We start from the raw sequence: 9511 nt of genomic DNA on the forward strand, positions 1-9511 counted from the left end.
AGCGGGAATAAAGTCTTTGCAAATCCCATGGGCAAGCAGGGCTGGGATCTTAGTGTCAAGCAATGCAAACAAGCCCAGCTGGCCGTGAAAGTGCCTCCAGCTGATCTGGGCCTGGCACTTGACTCCTGTCACAATGTTTCACAAGGGGGTTTGAAACACTGGCACATGCCCGTTTACGGACAGCAAAGTGTTTTACAGAAACCTGCAGGGGCACTGGAACATTGTGTATAGTGGGGGTGCTGAGAGCCATTGAACCAAACTGTAAACCCTGTATAGGATGGAAACCACTTCAAGCCAGGGAGTACGGCAGCACCCCCAGCACCCCTAGTTCCAGCACCTATGAAAACCTGTCAATTTAGATAGATCTTTCCTTAGAACACAATTTTTCAAAATCTGCCTGGTCTCCTGCCAGCACCTCAGCATCCCATCAGGAGGACTGGCCAGGGCCAGGGACCCCAGGCCTTCTTGACTGCTGGGCCAGCAGGCTCCCTGTGCTGTCTGACTCCCTCAGCCTGAAGAACCAGCTGCCCCAAGCACTGGGCAGCTCAGGGAGCCCTGTGAACCCGGCCTTGGGGCAGGCCACACAGCAGGGCTTGAGTGGCTCAGCAGCTGAACCACAGACCTTGAAATCCCTCAGGAATCCTTCCAAGGCACTCAGCTTGGAAGGGCAGACATGGCGCAAGGGACCCTGCAAGACCTTGCAGGGGCAGAATGAAATTAACATGATTCTTATCAGTTTCACTGCTATTCTGAAACTGGGGTCTTCCTCCACTACCAGTTAGGGCACAACAAGCTGGTGCGCTGAGGACTCACAGCCTGGCTTGCCTTGCAGTAACTCACCACCTAGACAAGCCCTGGGTCAGTTTGATTGCTGGAGTCAGTGGTGCACAGCAAGGAAACTGACAAAAATTATGTCAATTTCAGTGCACAGCTGACCGGGATACTGGGGAGCACATTTTGTTGCAGAAACCTTTCTGGAGTTCTCAGTAACATGGGGTTTCAGTTCTGTGAAAAGTTTTGACTTTATGGCTCTTTGTCCTGATTTGAAAATGACCATGGAACAGAAATTGGGTTTTCTGGATGGCTCAGTCTCACAGACAGTTTGCACTACTACAAATGGCTGCATGGTGTGAAGGAGGATCAGGTCCCCGTGTCCACCTGTGTAATTGTAAGAGGAAATTGGCCCATAAATACACTGTCCCCAGGTGTCTTGGTCATGGATAAATGTGCAGGTGCGATGGAGGAAAATATTTCCAGTGCTTGTACTGATGGTGCAAACATCTTGGTACAGCTTGGTGTGTAGGGGGTGCTGGGTGCTTGGAATGAGTGCAATAAATCACTGCAGCCTTGAGAGAGGCTGAAATGAAACAGGGGCAGAACCTGAGCTGGTAGCAATGGATTCAGCTCCAGTGGTGTCAACAGAGCTGTGCTGATGTAACACGCATAGATTCCAGCACCACATGTGTGTATGACAGCCCAGGCTGGGATCCAGCCACCACAGTCACTCAGTCCCTGGTTCGAAGCCCCCGTAGAAATCAGACTGGATTTTCCATAAAGCATCAGTCCAAGCACTGACTGTGCTTCCAGCTTGGCACCTCTCCTGGAAAGATCCTGGTGCAAGCAGCACACTGGCACCAGAGAGACCCTGCCACAGAAATAGATGCTCCCTGGGGAGGGAGTGTCAGGGCGGGGTCTTTGCCAGCAGTATCAACACTCTTGCCTCTCACACTAACTCCTGCAGAAGGTCAGCGAGAAGTGCTGGTTGAATGCCCCCCCTACCCCTGACCTGGGATAAGGCTGGGGCAAAGGGACAGGAGTGGAGAGGGGTTTGAGCATTGGCCTGCTAAACCCAGGATTGTGAGCTCAATCCTTGAGGGGGCCATTTAGGGAAGTGGGGCAAAAAAAAATTGTTGGGGATTGGTCCTGCTTCAAGCAGGGGGTTGGACTAGCTGACCTCCTGAGGTCCCTTCCACCCCTGATATTCTATGAACTGTGATTTTCCTGGTTCACCAGCCAGAGGCTCCCACTGAGGAAAGACGAGGGCTGCAAGAAAGGGGATGAGACAGCATCATTCACACCTTAGGCCTGGTCTACACAAGAAAGTTGCACCAGTTGGTTTAATTTAAACTGGTTTTGTTAACCTGTGTGGACGCTCCGATTTGGGTTTAAAAAAGTGCAGTTTAGTTTAAACTGGTTCCTGTTTGGCTTTGTGTGTAGAGCAACTGACAGTGCACTGGCTAGGCTGATCGGAGTCAGGCACCCATACCGGGGGTGGCACCACTGTAAATGGCTCTTACACTGATGTACATCAATCCAATGTACTTGTGCATGTAAATGAGTGTGTGTAAATTCCTGCAAGAGCCAGGGCCACACAGCATCCCCTGGCAGAGCCATGAGAGTGCTGGGAGAGGACAAGGGCCTGACACTGAGCCTTTATCACTGGGACTTTGCACACAGGTGACCAGGGCACCAGCACTTATTCTCACACCATTTCACACCCCAGACTTTCACACTTTGGAGGGTTTTGCCAAGAGGGTAATTTGGCCGGATGCCCAGCACAGCTGAAGGGCAGGGTCAGCTGGAAAGGCCCCAAACGGTCAGACCTGGGCAGTGACTCCAGGTGCCCAGCTCGGGACACAGAGGCCTGTCTCTGACACTGTTGTGCCCCCAGCCCTGAGTCAGACTGCTGCAAAGGTCACGGGTCAGGGCCCAGCATCCCCCAGGCTCTGTCACTTTGGACATTTTAATTCTTCCCCTTGTTTTAGGCAAAAGTCTGGGGACTCTATGCAGGGGATTCTCTGGCCTGTGTTACCCAGGCAGCCAGACCGATGACCTAATGGCTCTGTTCATGAGCTGGGAAGTTCTGGGCTGATGTGTGAATGGGTCCTCCATTTAAGACAGTTGTAAGAGACAGTTAAGGAGCCACACCTAAAACAAAGACTAAGAGATAGGGCCCTATCAAATTCATGGCCATGAAAAACACATCACAAACCGTGAAATCTGGCTATTGTAGGGGGCAGTGGCATTTTCACCTTTCCTTCTGTGCTGTCTTCAGAGTCGGGTGGCCGGCCAGCAGCCTCTGCTCTCCAGCCGCGGAGCTCTGAAGGCAGGGCTGCACCACAGCAGTGCAGAGGTGAGGGTGTTATGGGGGGAATCACTTTGGGGGGGGAGGCAGCCTTACAGGTGGGTGATGTGGGTAACTGCTCAGGACACTGTGGTCATTCCCCACCACACACAGTCAGCCCAAGGCCCCTTTAACCCTCAAGTGCCGGAGGAGCAGGGTCACGTGTGTCCTGGCGGAGCGTTCTTACCATGCGCTGGGCTCCAGCTGCTAGCCCCAGCTGGGCTGTGGAGGGACGGGACTTCCTCTTTCTCTGCATGGGGTCAGACCCACTTCTGGTGGTGATGCAGAAGCAAGGGTGACAATACCATACCAGGCCACCCTTACTTCTGCACTGTTGCTAGCGGCAGCTTTACCTTCAGAGCTGGGCTCCTGGCCAGCAGCCGCCGCTCTCCAGTTGCCCAGCTCTGAAGGCAGCACCGCCACCAGCAGCAGCACTCCTACAATAGCTTTGCGACTCCCCCATGACCCTTTTTGGGTTGGGACCCCCCCCACACACACACACACACAGTTACACTGTTCTGAAATTTCAGATTTAAATGTCTGAAACGGTGAAATTTCAGGTTTTTAAAATCCCATGACTGTGAAATTTACCAAAATGGACTTGGTAGGGCCCTATTAATGGAGTCTGCCCTGAAACTAGCATCAAGTTTGTAGAAGGTTTAACTGGGTATTGTGACCAGATTAGGGGATAGGATGGGGAGAGAACAACAGACAAGTGAAAAGGGCTGTGACTGAGAGGGAGAGCCAGCTGGGTAAGGAGCAGCTGGCAGCACAACAGCTGACTCTGGAAGAAACCTGGGAGAGGTTTTTGGGCCAGGGGGCTCTTAGGGCTGGTTCCTGCTATTTGATTCCCCCTGCGTTCAGAGACACGGGACTTTGCACATTCTTTGTAAACAAACAAAACTCCACCAAAGAAATATCCGACTAGCTCGTTTCTACTCCCAGCAGGAACATCCACAGGGCCCCAAACTCTTTCTAGCCACTCGGGTTGAAAGGGGGCAATGGGCCTGTCCTGGACCCAACATCCCGAAATCCATCAGCTGTACATGTGGCCAGTCAGAGCCCAATTTTAAATTGAAGGTGGGATCTGGGGTCTCTAAGTACCCCCGGATTTGAGAGATGAAATGCCCCTCGGGCTGCCAAAGGCAGCGGTGGTGCCTCATTTGGGCCTGGGAGGCTGATTTCGGGGCTTTGCTTTAGATTTTCCCTACAAACTCGTCAGTTGCCAAGAGCTGCCTGTCCAGAGGCAGCAGCACCACTGGCTTCCAGGGGCTGTCTGCAGCTCGCTCCCTGGGGCTCTACTGGCCACAGCTGTCTGCAAGGGACAGATGAGTGCAGGCTCCAGGCAGGCAGCGTGAAGAGCTGCTTCCCCCTTGGAAGGGGCAGGTGGCCCCACTCGCTGCCCTGGATCACCATGGAGACTCAGGGAATCCCAGTTCATTCCCTGTCCCAGGCTCTCACTGCACTGAGCAGAGCTAACCGTTGCCCTGGCTGTAAAGGGGCTCGAGGCACCAGGAATGAACCAGTCTCTCCTCCCCATTCCTTGGGGCTGGTACAGGATGAAACATCGATATTCCAGATCAGATTGGAACCACTGCAGGGCTTGAAAACTTACCGCGGCTGTGCTTGGCTCAACCCAGCACTCCCCAAGGGAGAAGGGCAAGAAAACAAGATATAGCAGGGAAAACAGACCCTTCTCCCAAGCTCAGTGCCAGGCAGAGGCCCAGAGAGCCCCAGCCATGTGACACACAGTGGGAGCTGTTTAATAATAATGTGTGCTGGCCTGGCTCTGTGGTTCCTAATAGGGGCTGTCTGGGATGGTCCAGCCAGGATGGAGGAGATGGATCAAGATGGTCCCCTAACAGCTTCCACTGTAGGGTGTTTACAGGACAATGCTGGGTGCTACGGGCCAATGCCAGTACTGCTAGCTCTGCCGGCACTGGCTCAGGTCCTGGATGGGACCTCGTTGACCAGGAGAGGCTGAAGCAATCAACATGGGAAGAACACGTCCTGGAGAAGAAAGGGCCTGGCCCCTTGCAGAGTTTAATGGGACACTCCAGGGCACAGGAGGAACCAGCCTGAGCCACACCAGAGCCAGGGTAGCTGCAGACGCTGCACCTGTATGAAAGCGGCAGGAGTTCAGGGCAGCTGGATGTGCGCACGGGGGTGGTTACTTTAAAATCCTTTGATCTCCAACACATTGATCCAGCTGCTAAATAAAGACATGTTGTTTGCAGGAGGCTGCTGGCCACTCAAGCTGCTCACCAGTCAGTGAAGACAGGACCCCACCCAATCTGCAGGGCGATGAGCGGCTGGTGCATGGGGCAGTGCACCCAAGGCCCAGTCTGAGAGCAGGAGAGTCACGAGATTCCAACTCCAGAATCTCAGGTCAGGGCAAGAGGCAGACGCAAAGCAGTAGGTGCTCCCAGTGACGCCCACAACGCAGCAGCGGTGCTGGGAAAGCCTGGCCCCGAGGCTCTGATTGGCAGAGGGGAGCAGAGCCATTGATTAGGGAGGGAGGGCAGGAAATCCTGTCCCGACAGCCTGTTGCACTACATCCTGGAAAGAAGAGGAGGTGGGTACGCTGTGCCCTTTGTGGCTCTGGCAGCACAGGGCAGCGAGAGCTCTGGGCATAGCTGCTGCCTCAGGGACCCAGGGAGCTCAGGGCTGGGGAATGCTGCTGATCGCTGGCTGAGGGCACTGGGGCTGTGAGCTGCTAACCGAGGTGCCTGCCACACACCTAGGGCAAGGAGTGGGCCCAGGCTGCTCCCTGTCTGTAACTCCAGCTTGCCCTGGCAAACCCCACGGTTCCGAGGAGGTCCTGCATTGGCGAGACCAGGGGTGGGGGATGGGCATGGAGGGCAGACAAGTTCACACTTTCCATCTCATAGTGATGTCATTGAGTGCTGAGGAGCACGTCTTAGCACTAAGAGGCCTCCATGGCTTTAGCTGATGGCCCAGCACTAGGTGAGGCACCCTGACCCTTGGACTGAAGATGGTTTCATCTGACAGGCAGCCCCTTATCTGCATTCCTATCTCCAGCAGCCCACCAGCTGAAAAAGCTGAGCACTGCATCAGGCCGGACAGATCAGCACTTCCTCCGGCCACGTTAACATGCACCAGACACAGACACTTGTGAGGAGACAACAGATCAACATGGCCAGGAACTCAGTGCCTGGAGCACACAGAGAGCCCCTCGGGAGCAGTGAGCCAGGGGGAGGAGGGCAGGCAGGAAGGCTGAGTGCTGATGGGAAGCCACCTTGAACTGGCATCTGAACATTGCATGTGACCCACCCCCCCAGGGCATGGCTGAGTGATTCTCAGAGGTCTTGGGGAATCATAGCCCCACCCAGCATTCCGTCCAGATGCCACAGCAATTCTTGCAAGTACCCAGGCTTGGTCTGTGCCGACCTTTGGAGGTGGCTGACAGTGCTAGGACTGCAGGCTTGACTATGGAGTGGCCTACAGCATACCATGGAGAGTGGATTGGACAAGGAGCCTGGCTTGCCTCTCTTTCCAGCAGCTGAACGTCATTGGCAGACTCTGGGGAAGCGCAGCTGGGTAGTGACCATCCGGCAGCAAGGCGGGTCCAGGGCTGGACCAAACATGGGAACTATTTTAGGCAAAAACATTGAAAAGAAATTAAATGCATTTGAATGTAGCCAAATGCAAGGTCCTCCACCTCGGAACAAGGAATCAGGCCATGGCTACTGAATGGGGACTGGAGCCACGCACAGTGACGCCCGAAAGGGTTGCAAAAGGACGGAGCCAGACACATTTCAATTCAAAATTAAGCACTAATTCTGAGTGGTGAGAGTGATTAAACATTGAAACAACCTGCCAAGCACCGGGGTGGATTCTCCATCTCTGGATGTCCAAAGACATCCAGCCAAAGCTTGTCTAGAAGATGCTTTGAACAAAACACAAGTTAGTGGGCTCCACATTGGGGTGACTAGAATAATAGAATCATAGACTATCAGGGTTGGAAGGGACCTCAGGAGGTCATCTAGTCCAACCCCCTGCTCAAAGCAGGACCAATTCCCAACTAAATCATCCCAGCCAGGGCTTTGTCAAGCTGGGCCCTAAAAACCTCTAAGGAAGGAGATTCCACTACCCCCCTAGGTAACCCATTCCAGTGCTCCACCACCCTCCTAGTGAAAAAGATTTTCCTAATATCCAACCTAAACCTCCCCCACTGCAACTTGAGACCATTACCCCTTGTTCTGTCATCTGCTACCACTGAGAACAGTCTAGATCCATCCTCTTTGGAACCCCCTTTTCAGGTAGTTGAAAGCAGCTATCAAATCCCCCCTCATTCTTCTCTTCTGCAGATTAAACAATCCCAGTTCCCTCAGCCTCTCCTCATAAGTCATGTGCTCCAGCCCCCTAATAATTTTTGTTGCCCTCCAGTGGACTCTTCGTTGGATGCATGTAGTGGAAATTCACCCACGAAAGCTCATGCTCCAATACGTTTGTTAGTATATAAGGTGCCACAGGACTCTTTGCTGCTTCTTGTAGTGTCTGGCCCAAAACTGGACACAGGACTCCAGATGAGGCCTCACTAATGTTGAATAGAGGGGAATGATCACGTCCCTCAATCTGCTGGCAATGCTAGGTGGAAATTATGGCTTGTGATATACCGGAGGTGAAACTAAATGTTTAATGGTCTCTTCTAGGGATCTGAAACATTTTTCATTTTGTTTGACATTTCTGACACACCTTGGGGGGAGAGTCAGCAAAATGAAACAAAAATGTCATGAGTTTGGTTCAAAGCAAAATGAAACTTCAGTATTTAGAGGGTTAGGGGTCCTACTGTAATACACCTAATAAGCGATGTACAGCTCCTGGCACAATGGGGCCCTGGCCTTGATGGGCTCCAGGGTGCCACCATAATACACCTAATAAATCATCATCATATTCTGCTAGGTAAATAGTAGCACATGAGAAAGAAGTCTCAATATGGGCATAAGAGAGGAGAGGAAGCTGAAGGTACATGAGGGAAAGCAGCTTCCTAGCACTGAACATGGCAGCTTGTACACGAATCCTTCCTCATCAATAATTGACAGTCTCTGAGTGGGATCAGAGCAGGACACGGTTGCGTTTGCAGCCGTTGGGAGTGAAGTGGGTTTAGTGCAGGGTATCTCAGTCCAGGGGTCACGACCCAAAATGGGGTCACCAGCACATGACACAGGGTGACATGCGAGGCTGCGGTGGGGTTGCAGAACTTGCCCAACGCTCACCCTGCAGTAGCAGCTCCCGTGGCTCCAGCCCTGTGGGGATGGCTGGGCTCGGCTCTCCACTCACTCCTGGCATTGTGAGCTGGTGCATGGGTCACAGCTCTGCTCAGATATGGCCCAGCACCCTTCTGTCCTGGTTACAGGGGCTACGTGGGCTGGGACCCCGTGTGCCAGGTTACAACACCACTTGCACAAATTTGGTCCAGCTGCTCCCCCCTCGCCCCCCCCCGATCAGGGGAGCTGGACCAAATCTGAGTGGTGCTGAGGCCTTGGAAATTGCAAGGTCCAGAGCAGGGAGCTGAGCCCAGACAGCCCCACAGAACAGGAGCCACAGGAGGTGAGCACAGGGTACTTATTGAGAACGTATTACATGAATGTGTGTATTATATATTGTGGGTAAGAAATGTTTAGTAAGCCAGGTGTTTCCTGGGTCATGATATGCCATCAAGGTGTACAAATGGGTCCTGAGCCCAAAAAGGGTTGAAACCCACCGATTCAGCACTTGTATTCTTAGCCAGAGGTCAGAGTTTGAGTATTCCTAGGGCCTTTCGCCCTGTCTTCAGCTGGTGGAACTCAGCACCCGAGTCAATTTAGTATTGCTGAGTTACTGCTGCTAAGCAGCTGGCCACAGACTCTCAAGACACTGGGCAAAGCAATGAGTTTGCTAACAGCGGGGCGGGGCGGGGCCTGCGTGTGTGAATGCAGTGACAGTTACATGCTCAGCTAGGGGCATCACCCAGGGACAGTGGACGTGGTTTGGATGGACATGGTGTACAGGCAAGAGTAACCCAAACTGCTGCATCAAACCAGGCAGCCCCTAGTGGCTCCCGCCCCTCTGGCTGCAGGGCATTAGCTGGCCAGTTGGCTGAGACACAGAGGTACCACAGAGCACCAGGCCCTGCTAGAGGGTAATGAAAGGCCAGATAAAATAGGAGGTGCTGATTTACAGTAGACCCTGCTCCAGGCTATGGAGTGGGGGTGTCTCTCTGTCCCAGCCCTATTGGCAGTGATGCCACTAAAGTCACATTGTCCCAAACTTATCCGGGAAATCTGAGTTGGTCCTGCAGTGCTGAGCAGCTGCCCACTGCTGCCGCCCTGCCCTAGCCGACTGCTGTGGCCAGGCACTGGCATGGCACTGCAGGACAGGCTG

This window comes from Mauremys reevesii, linkage group 25 (assembly GCF_016161935.1).
Source record: "Mauremys reevesii isolate NIE-2019 linkage group 25, ASM1616193v1, whole genome shotgun sequence".
Taxonomy (NCBI): Eukaryota; Metazoa; Chordata; order Testudines; family Geoemydidae; genus Mauremys; species Mauremys reevesii.